This window comes from Octopus bimaculoides, chromosome 11 (assembly GCF_001194135.2).
Source record: "Octopus bimaculoides isolate UCB-OBI-ISO-001 chromosome 11, ASM119413v2, whole genome shotgun sequence".
Lineage (NCBI taxonomy): Eukaryota > Metazoa > Mollusca > Cephalopoda > Octopoda > Octopodidae > Octopus > Octopus bimaculoides.
In genome coordinates, this window is record NC_068991.1 from 39,033,335 (window position 1) to 39,051,140 (window position 17,806).

The following is a 17,806-nucleotide window of genomic DNA, read 5'->3' on the forward strand; positions in this document are numbered from 1 at the left end:
ATATATATATATATATATATATATATATATATACGGTACAAAAGCATATGCTTAGGATTCAAATGCATACAAAAAGATTCATGTCATCAGTTTAACATCCTATCACATGGATGTCTTTCCTGTCACAGATCGTCAACCATTTCTAAGTAATATTTCCCATGGCCAGATATGTTCTCCAGGAGATTGAAATCATAGAGCACTGCATGTATGAAGGGGACACTCATTTAAAAACTATCACATGATATCAAGACAACACTAACACACATATGTATCCTTTGGCATTGTCTCTACAGCATCCAGCTGTAGAAATCACAGAAAAGGAGACATTGAAGCCCAATGCAGTTCTCAAACTCATCAGATCCTGTTGAACCTTCCAACCCCTGCCAGCATGAATGACAGTTGATAATATATGATCCAGCCTATACCAACATAAAAAGCAGAAGCAAAATTTTATATATATACTAGACTACCTGTGACCTGTTGGGTCACCAGGAAAGTGAGTTTCTCAGCAATGGAGTTTTGTTTCATAGGTTTTTTCGCATTGAATTGATGTATAAATGGTTCCTTCCCCAAGAAAAGGAAAGATTCGGCTGCTATTTCTTGCATGCCCTGCTAACACGTAACAGCTATTTTGGGTCCTTTATTGCAAATAGCTGTTATATGTAGCAGGGTGTGCTAGAAATAGCAGACAAATCTTTGGAAGTGAGATACGTTGAATGCATTCAAAAGAAACCTATAGAAAAAACTATTTCACACCAAGGTTACAAACGGGTCTTTTACAAAATATATACTGTATTTTTGAAGTCATTTTCACTTAAAAATATTTGCCCATCATAAAGTGTCTAATGGGAAGGTTAGAGTTTCTTCCCTTTCAGGATTAAGTCATTTTCAGAGTATTTTCCCATTATGCACCGTTTTGGGTATTTATACCCCAAAACCCCGAATATCTCAATAGGCATTGGTCCGATTTATGCTAAACTTGTTTTATTCTGTTTATATTCACATTTCAGGGGCACTTTACTCTCAGAGTATTTTTCCCATTATGCATCAGTTTAGCTGTGTAACAATGCAAGCAAGCAAGGTTGAACTTCATTTTTAATCTATTATAGATATACGAATTTCATTATGCTCAAATAATGCTTTATTCTGAAGCATATTTATATTGAGTTCTAACACCAAGTTATTAGAATCGCTATGCGAAAGCCAAATTTTTATATACCTCAATAAAATGTAAAAGAAGCAGAAGCAGCCTGAGTATTACCTTAAAATAAGAGACAATAAAAGATATACATACACTAACTGATACATACATATCTAATAGGGAACCTATGCACACAAAGAAACACAGCCAAAGCATGTGAAAACAGACATAATACAAGTACACATTCCAAGACACACACAAAATGAATGTGCATAATACCATCATCATCGTTTAACATCTGCTTTCCATGCTGGCATGGGTTGGTCGATATGACTGAGGACTGGTGAGCCAGGAGGCTGCACTAGGATCCAATCTGACCTGACAAGGTTTCTACAGCTGATGCCCTTCCTTATGCCAACCACTCTAAGTATAGTGGGTGCCTTTTACGTGCCACTTGCATGAGGGGCAGTCAGATAGTACTGGCATCGACCACGCCTGAATGGTTCTTTTTATGTGCCACTGTCACGGGAGCTAGTTAGGCAACACTGACCTCGATCACATCCATATGGTGCATTTTACATGCTACCGGCACGGGAGCCAGTCCAGTGAGACTGGTATCAGCTATGACAAAGATTTCATTCAACTCAAAAGGTCTTTTCAATCACAGTATATTGCCCAATGATTGAAGGGTACTCTTAAATGGGCCAGTTATGCGACACTGGCATAATCCACAATTATGGTCTCACTTGGCTTGCCGGGTCTTCTCAAACACAGCATATCTCCAAAGGTCTTGGTTGCTTGTCATTGCCTTCTTGAGGCCCAATATTCAAAGGTCATGTTTCATCACATCATCCCAGGTCCTTCTGGGTCTACCTCTTCCACAGGTTCCTACCACTGTTAGGGTGTGACACTTTTTCGAACAGCTGTTCTCATCCATAGGAAATACATGACCATACCAGCGCAGTCATCTCTCTTGCAAACCACATCTGATGCTTCTTATGTCCAACTTTTCTCTCAGGGCGCTTACATTGTTGTGTATGCACACTGACATTACACATCCACCGGAGCATACTAGCTTCATTTCTTCCAAGCTTATGCATATCCTCAGCAGTCACAGCCCATATTTCACTGCTGTGTAGCATGGGTGTTGGCACACATGCATCATACAGTCTACATTTCACTCTGAGTGAGAACCCTTTTGTTACCAGTAGAGGTAGGAGCTCTCAGAACCTTGCCCGGGATATTCTTATTCTAGCAGCTACTCTCAGAACATCCACCCCTGCTACTGACTTGGTCACCTAGATAATGGAAGCTATCAACTACTTTTAGCTTCCCCCACCTTGACATGTGACGGAGGCTGTTTTCTGCACATTTTCAGTGTTTATTGCTCCTGTACATTTGCCACACACAAAAACTAACTTCCCAGTTAGCCTTCCTTTGATATTGCTGCACCTCTTATGTGTCCATAGGTTACACTGGATACATCTTATAGAGTTTCTACCTACACTTTTTCTACAGATTGAGAAGGGCCATCTACTTGAAGGGATTTGTGATTTGTCTGCCTTCCTACTTACTAAGACTTTGGTTTTTGCTAGATTCTAAGGCCCTTCAATTCTAGACCTTGTTTCCACACCTGAAACATCTAGTTCTGATAGTGACTCAGCTATTAGAGGAATGTCATCCTGTCTTGAATTCCTGTTATTGCCTGGAGGACTATAATGAATAAGAGGGGGCTGAGGATAGATCCTTAGTGGACCCCTACTTCTACATGGAATTCTTCACTATACTTGTACAGCTCTCACTAACCACTCATCTATCCTTAATTTCAGCATTGACCACCAGATAAGGGATTGGGGGACCTTGTCAAAGGCTTTCTCCATGTCAACAAGAGTCAAGTACAGAGGTGTATCTTTGGCTAGGAATTTTTCCTGCAGCTTTCTTACCAGAAATATAGCATCAAAGGTGCTTCTACCTGGCACAAATACAAACTGCATCTCGTCTAAACTAACTCTCTCTAATCAGTTAGGCTATGACCCTCTCCATGACTTTCATCACCTTATCCAACAACTTGATACCTCTGTAATTATTCATATTTAATGCATCACCTTTACCTTTGTAGCAGTTGACTATGGTGCTGCTACACCAGTCATCGTATCACATGATTGACTATAAGTTATCAGTCAGCAATTGAAGAATCTTAGTGATATGTAACAACTACATATACATGTTATATGTACAGTGTGCGTGCATGTGTACGCATGCATACGTGCATATGAGATGGAGAGAAAGTGTTTGTGTGTTTATCATTTCCTTTCATAGTGGGTTAATGAAAGGCAGAAAAAATTACAAGTGAAAAATGCATCTCTTACAAATAATTTACAAACACATCCCTAGGATGACCAACACATTTTGAGTGAAATTTGCTAGATGTAAACTGAAAGGGCTCAACTATGTGTGTATATTTATTCTGTGTGTGTGTGTGTGTGTGTGTGTGTGTGTGTGTGTGTGTGTGTGTGTTTACACTGCTGAACAACTGCTGCTGTTTGTCCCATAACTTGTTTGGGGCTGATGGGATCAACTGAAGCTTTGAATGTAGTACTCTAGAGTGACTAGTTTAGTTACTGAAATAAATATATTCTGAAAGGATTAAAACATATCAACCCAAGTGGAATTTGAACTGTAAAAGGAAAATGTTATTTCAAATGCTTGGTAACCTATTCAGATCCCCACCCCCCCACACACACACTATATTTTCGTTTGCAGATTAAGTACAAGATTGTTATATTCTAATAAACATATAGCTAAAGATTAGTGTATTGCAGGAATATACACAAAAAAGGGCACCAGTCTGACAAATAAACCATTGTTAATAAACTACTAAGTACATGTTAAAGTGTGTGGCCTAGTTGTTTGAGTATTAAGCTCTCAATCATTAGATCATTGGGTCAATTCTTGAACTTAATAGCACATTGTATCTGAACATGGCATACCATTTTGCATTGTTTCAGTCCATTCAGCTGAAAATTTACTCGGACCTCCTTCGGTCAGAGGTGACCATGGGTAGTATCCTTGCTGTTTTCAGCTCAGCTGGAGTAGCATCTCCAGTGGCTAAACAGACTTATACATGAATGACAGTGTTGAAGTTACTGTGCTACTTTGTCTGCTGCTGTGCTCATTAATCTCTTTTCTCCATGTTGGCCATTCAGCTGCAAGACTCTCCAAGGGCCTTCAAATCTCATTCTACAACATACAAGTATTACAGCTGAGGTCAATCGATGGCTCTTCTTTCAGATGCCAGCTCCCCATAGAGAATATCCTTTGGAATGCAGCCATCCTTCATGCAGTGCAGTCTGCAGTGTCGAAGCAGGGTAACCATACTGGGAAGGCTTGCATGATACAAGACCTCAATGTTGGATACTGTGTTGCCAGGAAAATAAGTACAAGTGAAAGCTGAGGAGTAAACCTAGCTAAGGACTGGTATGTCTGAAGTGTAGGAAACAGACTAATTTCATGAGTATTTTAATTTTATTTTATTCTTGTTTACCAAGGAAGAAAGTAGCACCAATAGGTAATGTTAATATTGCTAAATCTTTAATTTGAACTTTAAGTATTATGGAAAATGATTAGAACAGGATCTGATATATGCCAGTAGTGATCATTTGAAATAGAAATAAGCAAAACAAGTGAGTTACTACATTGTGTGTGTGGGTAGAGGGAGAGAGAGAAAGGTGGGGATGCTTTGATGGCGAGGAACTGGCTGAGGAGTATTCATAAGTGAAGGCAGTTTTGTGAATGTCAATGGCAACATTCTTATAGTAGTGTGACACTCAAGTGTTGAGTTGAGCTTGTTTAAAGGGGTCAGTGATTGGGATTATGATTTTATTGGTTCAACCTTGATGACTACTATCACATGGTATACACATGACAACAATAAGAGATTTTAAGGTTTTTATGCATATTTTCACTGTTTAGTAAGAATGTCTGCAAAGAAGTGCTAAAATTTCTATAGAATGAGATTCAATCCAAGTATTTTAAAATGTAAATGTACACCCAGCTGTAGAGAGTAGGTGACTTTTTCTAGGTGTTGCAAGCTAGGTGCAGCTGCATGAATGGCTGCAATATAGCTTTTAGCAAACCACTTGGGGGTTTGCCAGGTTAACCCTTTGGCATTCAGATTACTGTCAAATGTTATGCTTATTTTTTCACATTGTTTAAAATCAATCATTCATTATATTGTAGCTTCAAGATTTTGATGATGTAATTGTTTATTTTTAGAATAACATTGTAGGATAAGTGTGAGAGGCTGGATTTGATCAGTTAGACTATTTGGTGCAATCAGGCATGTAGAGGAGCAAGTCAAGAATTATAGTGTTAGTTGTAGTTAATCCCAAGTTAAACTATCAGCAAACTAATTTATAATGAAAGGTGTTCACACCATGCTCATTCTGCCTTTTTAGGTCCATAAAATGCATTAGATAAGGTATCTTAGATATGCTTAGACAAAATGAAACCAATAGCTAGATAGAGAGAAGCTAGTGTGACAGAGATAAATATGATAGAGAAATATGATTGAAAGAGAAACAAATATGATAAAGTTATGTTCTCTTGATAGAAAGGAGAATGATAATGTATTTGATATACAGGTATGGACGCCACTATTTGGCAAGGAATTTACAAATGAGTGCATGTAACCTAGGTACTTTAACTAGATCAAAGATAGTAGGTGGGTGTAAAATGTCAGTGAAAAGAGAATGTGTGTCAGTAGTAAGTGATGGGTGTGGTCAAAGTTAGAACTTGAGAGATTTCATGTCAAGTGTTATTTATGAGAAATAGAATGGGGAGTAATATATGTTCATTGATTAAGCAATGTACTTTAGTACCAATGAAATTGTCCATTTAAGTATACAGTATATAAATGTATAACATACACTAGCCATCACAATCTTAAAGAAGCCTCTATGTGATCAATCAGCTTGCTAGAACTAGCAGCCAAATTTCACTCAAATTATACCTTGTGTTTTTAAAGTTAAAAGGACACTATATGCTTGATTTGTTAAGTCAGGGTTGACCAGGAGTTACACGAGACAGCGAGTGCCTTAACTCATTGGGGTTATTGGGCACTAATGAAAATCCAACTTTAGTGAATTTAGAATGAGTCAACATACCCAGAGTTCATCATCTGACCTTTACCTCTGGAAGAGGTTTAGCCCAAGTCAATTACACAGCACTTCCACTGTTTACAGTAATAAAAGACCATTGCTAGTTAACAAGTGACTTGCCATGGACAGTGTCTCACATCTGACATTACAAACCTTTGACTATTCTTTCAACTGCTATGTGATACTACAGTGTGTGTACATGAGTAAAAGCAGGCCACAGGTATATTTGATTAAGTGATCTTTCACTCTTTTGTTCTCTATCACTCTCATAAACAATTTCTACAAACCAACCCCTTAATCCTTCATAGTCAAAAAGCCACATTTTATAACATTTAGATGTTACTATCTTATCCCTCACATGCATTCTATTAGGGACATATGGCATTACCAGCAACTATTATAATACCAAATCTACCTTAATAAATAAATGGCAGCTAAGAAATTATTTCAACTTTGTTACTTGTTCACTAGATTTCCTTCTCAAACATTCTCATGATGCTTGCCACACATATGCACGCACTTCACAATGTTTTTGAACTGTATATTATGCTCGATCATAAGCTAAAGGAAGTTATTTACCGTTCTGACTTTCAGATACCAGCAAGGCACTTAGAAATATTCTCAAAAATATTTTGTGCATACATTGTCAATTTACTTAATAACATAAAATATTTTATACCTTGTTTCTCAGTGTGTTGTGTATAAAGTAAGTTCAAGAGAAGATTGAAAAAAAAAACAAAAAAAACTAATGCTAAATAAGACTAATGGCAATCCTATTAATTTCCTACCCCCACCCACCCAACCAGACTGGTTTTGACTGACAGACCTAATTACAATGACCTCTTGTGATACCAAAAATAAACATTGCCAAGCTAATATCTTATAAGAGAAAAAAATAAAACCAGTTCAAATTATTTTGTCAATCAGCAATATATCTAGTTCCATGAAGTAAGTGAAATCCAAACAAAAGTATGGCATTTTTTTGTAATTAGGTAAGTTCTCGGAGACAAGTAAATATTGTCTAGAGACAACACAATCCCACCTTCACTGAAACTGTGCTGTTTTATTCCACTCACAAAAGCTTCCAGCAAGCCAAGTCACACATCTGTTTTTTTTTTCTTTCACAGAATGCTATTTAACCAAAAAATAAAGATTAAAATAGCTGAAACAGCTATAAGATATTAATTTAAGTATGAAGCCATAGAAATAGTAATATAAGAGGAGGCATGAGATGAAGTGCTGGCTTATTTTGCTCCCAAAGTAACTTAGCAAAGAAAATAAAGTACTTCAAGCTGGATATTTGGTTGGTGATGAAAAAAGTGTTGTAGAAGGTATGGTAACTCTGAGATCATATGATGTTAGCATCACAGCAGAGGACTTGAATAAAAAAAGAATGGTGATATGTAACAACTGTAAACCAATCCAACTGATAGCATTAATGATGATGATGATGATGATGGTCACAAACTTCTATAGAGAGAGAAGTTACTGCATCACAGGCATGAAGTATAGGCAAATATAGCTGTATCACAATTAGAGCTTAGTACAAGACCTGCCTAAGGTAAGTAATTCGAAGAAAAAAAAAAGCTTGATCCAGGTGCCCAATATCTGGCATTTTAAATTTATCTTCACAAACGCGAGTAGTTGTTTAAACAGTTTTACAAAGTAAACTATCATAAGAATTGTCTTACCACAAACTTAGAACAATGCTCAGAAAGGCTTATCTACATCACAAGAGATTGTTGTAAGAAGTCAAAAGAGCAACACTTCTCAAGTACCCTACAATCAATTACTAATTAATCCTCCTATCTTTTAAAATGGTCCCCTACTCTATGTATTACAATTTATAAAAAAGATAAAACACTAAAGGGTACCATTTTAAAATGCTGAATTAAATATTAAATTGGCAACCTACTCAAGATGATGACCGAGTGACAGTTTATTTAGTAGAAAATAAAATCTAAGGCTCAGAACAGTTAAAACAAATAACTAGTAATCATATAGAGAGGTTGCTTGCACCATGTTTAATGCCTTGTTGCTTTTTAATAATACTGTCTCATCCCAATGTTTTTCTTAACCCTCAATCATATTCTAAAGGTGAATATTGCATATGATCCATTGCTTCATTGCTGTAAGCTTGCCGAAGCATGCTCAATGTTTCTGTAGCAAACCTCCCAAGTTAAATGCAAAATTTCATGTTGGATCTTTGTTCCAACTTCCTGTCTATGACAAAATCACAGATTACAGCTTACACATGATCACAAAAATTTAATAAGTTGCAAAATAAACACAGCGATGTCAATTGGCACACTGCCCCATGAAGGTCACTGCTAGCTCTCACTGTGCATGCAACTGTGTGCTGTCAGCTGTTGGCACGCTACAGAACTAGTCTGGGAACTTTTTGATACCACCTCAAACAGTCAAAAACGTAACCATCCAGCATCAACACTTTTTCAGTTACTTTCATACCATAAGGTCTGCTTGACCAAGGGTGAGTGGTCTTAAACAATCCTCAATACATTCATCTCTCAGAAATAGGAAGCGTAAGTCATTCAATCCTTTCAAGTTAATGGGTTCAGCCCCATACTTTGCCCTTAATAAAGGAGTGGAAATGTTTGAAATTCTATTGAATTAATGTCAAGCTTTTCATTGTAGTCAAATTCCAACCCTTAATCTTCATTCAGATTTTTTTGTTATTTTTTTTTTTTTTTTTTTTTTTTTTTTGGTGTAATTGTATTACAGTGATTTCAAATTTTTATAAACAAAAATTTAAGCAATGTTATAGAAATGACACTTTAAAGAGCTTGTATGGAAGGGGTTAATAGCTTGCTACAGATGTGGCAGAAAAACCAAGCTTGCAAATTAATGTCCTAAACGTGTAAACACTAGAAAATGAATCTCAAGTAAGCTTTACATGTCTCTTCACTACTTTATGATTTAAAAAGATCTTTATATCACTTTGTTCTTCAACAAAGCCATGCGATTTACAATTATCAAAACAAAGATAACATTTACAAGGAACCTAAATTTTTACCTGCTCTAGAATGATATCAACACAAAGAGATGGACAGAGAGTTTGCAAGACAGAGCGTGAGAGAGAGACAGACAGAGCGAGAGAGAGAGAGAGATAGAGTTTGCAAGAGAGTGTGCGCGAGAGAGTGTCTTATATTTTACTTGTTTCAGTCATTTGACTGTGACCATGTTGCAGTACCACTTCAAAAGGTCTTGAGGTGAACAACCCCAGGGTTCATCTTTTGAAGCTCAGTGGGTTGGCGAAGGAGACCAATAGAAGTTCTATGTTATGAGGACGTAAACACACTAAAACTGGTCGTCAAGCTGCAGCGGTTGACAAATACAAATTTCCACACACACACAATGAGCATCCTTCAGTTTCAATCAGCAAAATCCACTTGCAAGCTTTTGGTCAGCCCAAAGATATAGAAGACACTTGGCCAAAGTATTACACAGTGGGATTGAACCCAGAACTCTGTGGTTGGGAAGCAAGCTTCTTACCACACAGCCACACCTGTGTGTGTGCGCGCGCGCACACACACACACACACACGTATGTTGTGTGCTGCACATTATACAATATTAAAAATTTTTTTTAATGTAAGATCATTAATTTTGCACTTTTATCAGCTTCAATATTTCTAATATGTCTTTAAGTATAAATATTCTAATTTTGTCATCTTACATTCTCAAAATTAAATGTGAAGTACATTCTGAAAGGTACACATGTATGTAAGCTAACATTAGCATACACAAATAACAAATCCACTGAGTTTAACAATCACAAAAAATGCTACAAACTTTACGTTTCTTTCATATACACTCTACTAAACCAAAACTAGCTGGGGATTACTGCTCTAGGTGCAATCATACAAAAATTATATTTATTCAGTCCATAAATGCAGTGGACTTAATTGTCTGACCTTTCATGGTCAGAAGTATCAATCCATTGATTAGTTTGTATTAGATTCAAGTGGCAGTGATGAGGTTGGAGTTACGACACTCAAGCTTTACTTAAAGAGTGTTACAATACATGAAAAGAGCTACAACAGGAATTAGTCCCCAAGTAACGAACTGTGCATCAATAATTTACCACCAACACAGTATGGTACTCAACAATACCATACTAATGTGCATACGCATACTCTTATGCTGTACAGTACAATGCTAGAAAAGAGATGACCAAGAGACATTTTACTCAGTATGAATGATAAAGCACCATCATTATTATTTAGTATCAGTTTCCTATGCTGGCATGGTTAAGACGGTTTGACTGGATCAGGTAAACCAGAGACCTGCACCAGTCTGGTTTGGATTTTTACGGTTGAATGCCCTTCCTAATGCCAACCACTTTACAGAGTGTACTGGGTGTTCTTGTATCACCGATAGTGCTTCACCAATTGGGACTTTGGTGAACAGGCTTATTACATCTAGACTCACCATCTGGTTGGATTCAATGGGGGTATCCTTGATCAATTCTGTGAAGTGGATAGTGGTGAAGCACTATCAGTGATACAAGAAAAACTAGTGACAGACACCCGTCTAAAAGAACGCACTAGTATACCAATAAGAAACTTGGAGATGTTGACCTTCTGTGTAGAAACTACCCACTTCAGTATGGACACTGATATATATCGACAAGAGGAGGGTTTAGCTATGGGTTCGCCATTATCACCAGTAATAGCCACTATATACATGGAATACTTTGAGAATTTGGCTTTAGGATCAACACCACTAAAACCAACACTATGGCTATGATATGTTGATGACACCTTTATACTCTGGCCCCACCAGGAAAATGTCCAAGTGCTGTTAGATCATGTGAACTCAAATAAAGCCATCCATAGAGTTCACAATGGAAAAGGAAAAAGACAATCAGCTGGCATTCCTGGATGTATTAATAACACGCACCAAGTATGGATTCAGGACATCTGCATACTGCAAGCTGACCTTTACTGGACGATACCTCAACTTCAATTTCCACCATCCATACAGTGTAAAGAGAGGGATTGCTCAGTGCCTAAAACATCGTGCAAAGAATAAGTAGTGATCGTGAAACACACCAAAGAAATGATCAAGCTCAATAACGATCTGTTAAGCAACAACTACCCCAAAAGTATTCTATCCACTCCAATTATGAAGAAGAAAGAGAACGAGGCCAATAAACTGTCCACAGTCTGTCTACCCTATGTGAAAGGCCTCTCGGAAAAGATATGCAGCCCATATGACATCAGGGCAGTATTCAAGAGTAATACAACACTCCACAAATATCTCTTTCGAGTAAAACCACCAATAGAAGAGAATATGACCAAAGACTGCGTGTACTCCATTCCATGCAGTTGTCGTAGGTTATACAAAGGTGAAACATGCCGCCCCTTCAAAATAAAGGTAGAGGAACATCGCAAAGCTGTGACACGAGGAGATATTGATAAATCAGGTAAAGCTGATCATGTATAGAAAAAAAATGGAGACCACCACCCCCTGTGGGATGAAGCTAAAATAATAGACAGAGAAGACCACTGGAAAATATGAAAACTAAAAGAAGCAGCACATATGCTAGGACACAACAACCTCCTAAGCAGACCAAGTGCAGATATGAGCAGCATATGGGGACCTGTATTAATGAAGGAAAGAAAAATATTAGAATTATAAACCCTAAAATTCACTCCATAATTGCCCACGGACATATGGCATAGTGGTTAAGAGCGCAGGCTACTAACCCTAAGATTCCAAGTTAGATTCCAGGCAGTGATCTGAACAATAATAATAGCATCGAAAAATAACTTAGGAATGAGAACCCAGGTTCGAAATTTCCCCAAGACACCTGAAGAAGGCTGGAGGGTATATCAGCCGAAACGTTGTGTTAACAACGAACAAGATGAGGACAAATATCCGTTGAATGTAAATAATGCACTAAGTCTGTATCATAGATCTAGAGGCCAGTCTCAGGTGGGCTGGGATAAAAAAATAAAAAAATCAGACAAAAACCCCCACTGCTCCTATACACTTACAAATGATTCAAGCAAACTTTTTAAAATGGTATATATTTTACAGTCAGACAAATTATTGAATGAATGTTTTAGTTCAGCTCCAAGAACCCCATTTTTTTTTTATCCTATAAAGGAAGATCAGAGTCAAATGAATCCATTTTATTTGTTTTTAGTTCCAAGTTAGCCTTGATCAAGCAGGTTATTGATCAAAACCATTGTGTTTGTGATCATCCTGTTTCCTGGCACCACCCCTGGATAGTGTTCTAGGACTGTAGTGTCCAAGTCATATAGAATTTGAACTTGGAACCAAGGGAAGTTTAATATATAGGTAATTGGGTAATATTATATAGGTAATTAACACTAAGTGTGAAAGTTTGGGCATATAATATATATCGAAAGTTGAATTCATATTAGAAAAAAATCATTTCTAGATTAACACTAACTTAAAAGACTTAAAATTGATTTATTACAAAATATGCATGTGCATGCAATCACACAAGATCAAACCCTCAATATGCCATTTGCAAATTGAAAGTGAATACAATAATATTTTCACCAGTTGCAAAGTCCAAGCAACACTATCTAGGAAGGGTTTTCTGTCTAACTGCTTGAATTCAGTGTAGTAGCAGTGGTAAAGAGAATCCCCTCCTTCCCACTTCCTCATTACATCACTTTAGTAATATTTTTATTTTACTATAGCAAAAAACGGCTGCACTAGAGCTCACGCGAAAAAGCAATTTATCTAATTGGTTAACAACCACTAGAGCTCATATGTGAAAGCAATTTATGTGGCTGGTTAACGCCACAAGATCTCATGTGAGAATTTGGTTGATTATCAACCATTAAAGCTGAGGTGAAGTAATCTGGTTAGCTAACAAACAGAGGTTCATGTGAAGTAAACTGGTTGGTTAACAACCACTAAAATCTCATGTGAGAGAGCAATTTATGTGTTTGGCTAAGAACCACTAGCATTTCAAATGTATCAGTTACCCAGACTAGATCAGTCACTGTACAAATTAACAGATTTATCACCAGGACTCCACAAAGATCTATTATTCAATATAAGGAATTTGGAGTACAGCTGTCATGATTCATAGTGACTTTAAGAAATAAAAGATTTTTTTTTCCTAAGAACTGAGTATATTTTTCCAATATTAGTAGAGTTTGGGCAAATCAGAAAACAACAGTCTAATACTTAGTTTGTAGCAACTTGCATGTGGAGTTAATTTTCAACCAAATTGACTTTACTGTTTATCTTGTAAGAATAGATCAAATGTTAGCTACATCCAACTTATTGTACCCACTATACTTCAAAAAGTGCATTTTGTTTGCTCATTGTACATTAATTTTTCCATGCTAGCATGAGTTAGATGAATATATTACTGAGACATTGTTTTACAGCCAGATGTTTCTGCTGTTAATCCATATTTGTTTATAAGCAAAGGATTTCTTATTCCCCAAATTTTTGAAGGTACAATGCTAATGGTTAATTTCTTGACTCGGATGCTTGTAGCTCAGCAATTTTCAGAGTAATGCATATGTAAACACACACACATCTTTTACAGCTGCCTACCAAATTTACCCATAAGGATTTGGTCAGCCCAGGAAGAAACATGCCCAAGGTGCTGCACAGTGTGATTGAACCTGAAAAGCAAACTTCTTAATCATACAGCCATGCTTGCACCTGTAGAAAAAATTCTTTTGTAATTGAAACTGACACTTGGGGTAGGCACGGTTGAGTGGTTAAGAAGTTTGCATTGCAAACTATATGGTTTCAGGTTCTGTCCGACAGCAAGGCACTTTCGATAAGTGTCTCCTACTATAGCCCCAGGATAACCAATGCCTTGTGAATGAAGTTGGGAGACAAACTGAAGAAGCTCATTGGGTGTATATATGGGTGTGTGTTCATATACCTATAACCACTTGACAACTGGTGTTATGTTTACATCCCTGTAACTTAGCAGTTCAGTAAAAGAAGACTGACAGAATAAGTACCAGACTTAAAAAGTACTGGGGTTGATCTGTTTGACTAAACCCTTCAAGTAGAAAGTAAGAATTGTGTGTGTGTGTGTGTGTGTGTGTGTGTGTGTGTGTGTGTGTGTGTGTGTTAGCAAAATGAAACTGTCAGCTGGTGCTTTATTTTCCTCATTCATTGAAAGTGATTATTAGCTCAGCAGCTCTAGGAACTGTTCCATCTAGTGCCCTAGAATAGATGTCCATAAAAGATGGGAGTATGGTAAGATCAGTATGATTGCCTCCATTGACCAATAAACTTTTAGTGCTTTGAACATGAGTCCTTCTGGATATGTTGTGTTTATTCTTTTAGTTGTCTCAATTTCTGATGCAAATCCAGCTCACAAGTAATGCAAATGTTTAGACACACACACAAAGTAATCTTCATTTTTTGTTTCAGACATTAGACTGCAGCCATGCTGGGGCATAACCTTGAAGAATTTGTAGTTGAAGGAATCGAACCAAGTACCTTTTTTTTTTTTTTTTTTAGTTTGGTACTTTGGGTTTCTTTCAGTTTCCATCTAGCAAATTCACTCAAGGATTTGGTTGGCCAGAGGCTATAGTAGACACTTGCCCAAGATGCCACACAATGAGACTAAACTTGGAACCATGTGGTTGGGCAACAAACATAAGTTTATGTGGTTGAAAAGCTCTATATTGCAATAAAATTACAGAATTGCCATCCACTTAAATGCAAATTAGGCATAAAATTGGAACATTTACAGTGTTTGATCTAAAATATATGAAAGTTTGTCTTCATGAGAAAGAAAAAAAATTAAATTTATGGTCCTATATCTAACTATCCAGGAATTAAAACATATCAAAACCCAATAAGGCTTTAAAAAATCAATGGCCTTATAAGGCTGAGAATCAATTACTGAATAGAATAAGTATATTGAGGAATTTCTCTTAAATGTCCAGATGCTCATTCTTCAGTTAGGTATATTTAAATTAAATATCCTGTTCGGAATGACTATAAAAACACTTGCAGTGAAGTAGGTCATCACAATTCATGGACCAATAATATGACAAAGCCTATCCAATCTATATGAAGACAAAATGAAAGAAACTAATAAAGCCCATAAAAGAAAATGTAGAAAGATGTTACATCTAGAATGAAAGAAGCAAGAGGAAGGGAGAGTGAGAGAGGGGGGAGCTTGTGCATAATTTAATTGCACAAATGTATAAATAATTAGATGAAAAAAATGGTGTGTATATGTGCATGTGCTAACTAGAGTTGTAATCTAATAGTTGTAAAAGCCTACTCAGATTTAGATTTACTGCATACTAGAATTTAATAATATATCAAATTCAAAAATATAAAATTGCACTCACTCTCACACAATTATTACAACTAAAGTTACAAATTTCAATGGCGGAAAGAGGAAGACATGCAGCATAATGTCTTATATTAAAAACTGAAAATTTCACAAGCATTAAGAGAGCTTCAGATAAGTTGCTTGTTCTAATGATCAATCTAACACCATAACAGCTTTAAAATGGAGACCATCTGTTTTTTTTAAAAAAGGTTTCAACTTAAACATCGATCACATTAAAGATGGTTGTTAATTATTCTAAATTTTCAAAGGGTGTGGCTTTAAGCATTGTTCAATTTTCCTCTAATTACCAGTGAAGGAATGAGCTGCTTCATATTGCAGATGAAAAAAAAGACCTCATTCTGAATGCCTGTAGTCAGCTGAAGAAGAAAAAAAAAGTTCCACACAGCACTGAGGCAATGACCTCATTAAAAGAGCCATTTTCCATTGGAGATTTCCTCCTCTGGGTCTCACTACTTTTGTCAAGTCATTCCACTGCCGTCTTAAATATACTGTTATTCACTCTGTAATAAGTCTACATATCACTAACAATAACTACTAAAATATGTCAGTCTTAGACTTAAAAAAAAAAAAAAAGACTCTTCCAAGGTGGGAGGGTATGCGTGTTTCTCTCCCTCTCTACAAATAGTACCACTTCTGTTATTTCTAAATTCTACTAATATAGTATTGAAACCCAAGATCATTAATCTGGTTCATATCATTACATTTGTCGAAGTCAGATGTCCTGATGGCCAAAAATCTTCAGCAAATTTTACTACCCTGATTCAACAAAATCTCCAAATTAGTTTTGTTTAGGATAACAAAGCCATTTTCTGTAAGCCATAAACTATTAATTCTTTACTTCAATTCCAATATACTTAGTTTATTAAAACTAAATTTAGGATTTTGAAATAATGCAAACTGAAATAATGGCCATGGAAAATTAATCAAAAACATCATCAGTAGCCCCAATCAAACACAGAATTTTAACTTAACCATCAACATCTATATATTATGTATACATAGAAATGTAACACTTTTAGAGAAAATATATGACCCCCTCAGATTTCTGTATACTTGTTCTAGATCGAAAATAAAAAAAAGCTATAAAAAATTTCAGATACTAATAATCATATAATGTATGAGCTAATATATGAATAAATAATGGTACTGTTCATTTTCAGTTGTTTTTCCATGCTAGCATGGGTTAGACAAATGTTATAGAGGAATTGTTTAACCCTTACTTGTTTTTCAAGTAAAGAATCTCTTATTTCATGTATCTTTTGAATGTAGGAAGCAAGTAGATCATTTCTTGAAAGAGCAGTGACAACAACAACTGCTCATATCAAGCAACTATCAAAGAGTAGCAAATGTAAACACACACAAAATGGGCTTCTTTTAGTTTCTTTTAGTTTCTACCAAACATATTTACAAGGGTTTGGTTGGCCTCCAGGGCTATTGTAGAAGACACTTGCATTGAGTGCTGCACAGTGAGATTAAACCAGAAGTTGTGGTTGGGAAGAGAATTTCAGTCAAAATAAATTGAAAATAGATTGACCCAAAAACGAATCAAGGAATGCATATCAAAATAAAAATACAAAGATTTTCTTACCCATGAGATACAATTAAGAATCTGTGAGATAAATGAATGTATACACATACACACAGAAAAGAAATGCTCCACACTTCAGATTTATTTATAATACATAGTGTTCTTTATGGCAACTACAAGAGTATATAAACGAGCCTGCTTTGAGTAAATATCTCATTTATCATCTCACTGATGAAGTGAATTTTTTTAAAACATGCATTTATCTCACATAAACACTTGGGTTGAGAATGAAAAATAAAACTTTTGATATGATTTACTTTGTCTATTCCATTCACATTATATATACACACACACACACATATAATTACATAAATAAACCCAATTATCAGTCTAGCCACACATTAAGTTTATTTCGCTCTTTCCACAGACATTGCACAAATATACATTCTCAATATATTTACTGAACATTTACAGGTATAACTTCAATTGCAACATTTAAATTTTATATCCAAAATTGGGAAGGTCTCATTACAGAGAATTCTATCATTAAGGAGTGTTTGTGCAAATATCTCTTTGTAGTCTTACTGCTGAAATAAACTGAGTTGCTTTTTGCATGCATTTCTC

The 17,806-nt window shown here is 36.1% G+C and overlaps 2 protein-coding genes across 12 annotated transcripts in view; both read right to left on the minus strand.

Annotated features, from left to right (window-relative positions):
- The window catches only part of LOC106883096 (proteasome subunit alpha type-6), a 267,726-nt gene that overhangs the window by 140,259 nt on the left and 109,661 nt on the right, over nucleotides 1–17,806 (minus strand). The window lies entirely within an intron of this gene.
- Nucleotides 1–17,806, minus strand: part of LOC106880241 (AN1-type zinc finger protein 3-like) — a 74,530-nt gene that overhangs the window by 31,414 nt on the left and 25,310 nt on the right. The gene's annotated exons all lie outside the window — the stretch shown is intronic.